Source organism: Urocitellus parryii, chromosome Y, assembly GCF_045843805.1.
Source record: "Urocitellus parryii isolate mUroPar1 chromosome Y, mUroPar1.hap1, whole genome shotgun sequence".
In the NCBI taxonomy this organism is placed as follows: Eukaryota; Metazoa; Chordata; class Mammalia; order Rodentia; family Sciuridae; genus Urocitellus; species Urocitellus parryii.
Window position 1 is genome coordinate 6625855 of NC_135548.1, and position 961 is coordinate 6626815.

The window sequence follows — 961 nt, forward strand, 5'->3', positions numbered from 1 at the left end:
TAAAATTTCTAACAAATATCCATCCAATCCATTTACACATTAATGAAAATTTCTAGTTGGAATTCAGCCAACTTCATAGCTAAGTAAAAGTGAAACATTCCTTTCTGAATTTTTTTTTTTTATGTGAGACAGATTGAAAAATGAGACAGATTGAAGTTGTAATTGTGTGCTTATTCAGGCATCTTGGAAAACTAACTCCAGCAGTCAATGGTGCTGTCTCTTACTGTCATCTCTAACCTGGGACCTGACAGGAAATAAAATAATCTCTGGCATCAGGCAAGCAATGGTGCTTCAATGGGTGATAAGTGGAGACCCAGAGAAAGAAGCAGCACTCAGGACTGTGCTAAAGGAAACTGCCTCAGGATCCCTGGCCCACATCAAATCAAGGGTTGGTAGTAAGCTATCATCCTCTGTGCTTCCTGCTCTTTTCTCCCATTCATTCCTCAAGCTTGCGTGGGCCTCTGCCATGCAAACTCTTCCCCTGATGTCAACACTGCTACTCACTCCACTCCTTCCAGCATTGGAACCTTTTTCCATAATGTTCACTGCTCACAGGACAGTATGCTCACCCACTTTTCTTCTTTCCCAAAATACTCAAAACCTTTAACAGACTAGATCCCAATGTATTTATTGGTTTATTTTCTGTCTCCCTGCATTTGGGAGAGAAGAAAAATGGAAGAAGCATTTGGATTTTTGTTCTTTTACAAAAATATTTGTAGACAGACAAAATATCTCTATTTTATTTTTAAGTAGTGCTGAGAATGGAACCTATTGCCTCACACATGCAAAGCAAGCAGTGCACTCTACCAATAGACACAACCCCAACCCCAGTTTTTTGTTCTTTGATTTTCTCTAAAAACTGAGAATGTGCCTGATGCATTGCAGACACTTACAAGTTTTTCAAACTTAAAAAAATACTGTCTAAGAGGTTGTGGTAATTATGTGGTTTTAATAACAGCAT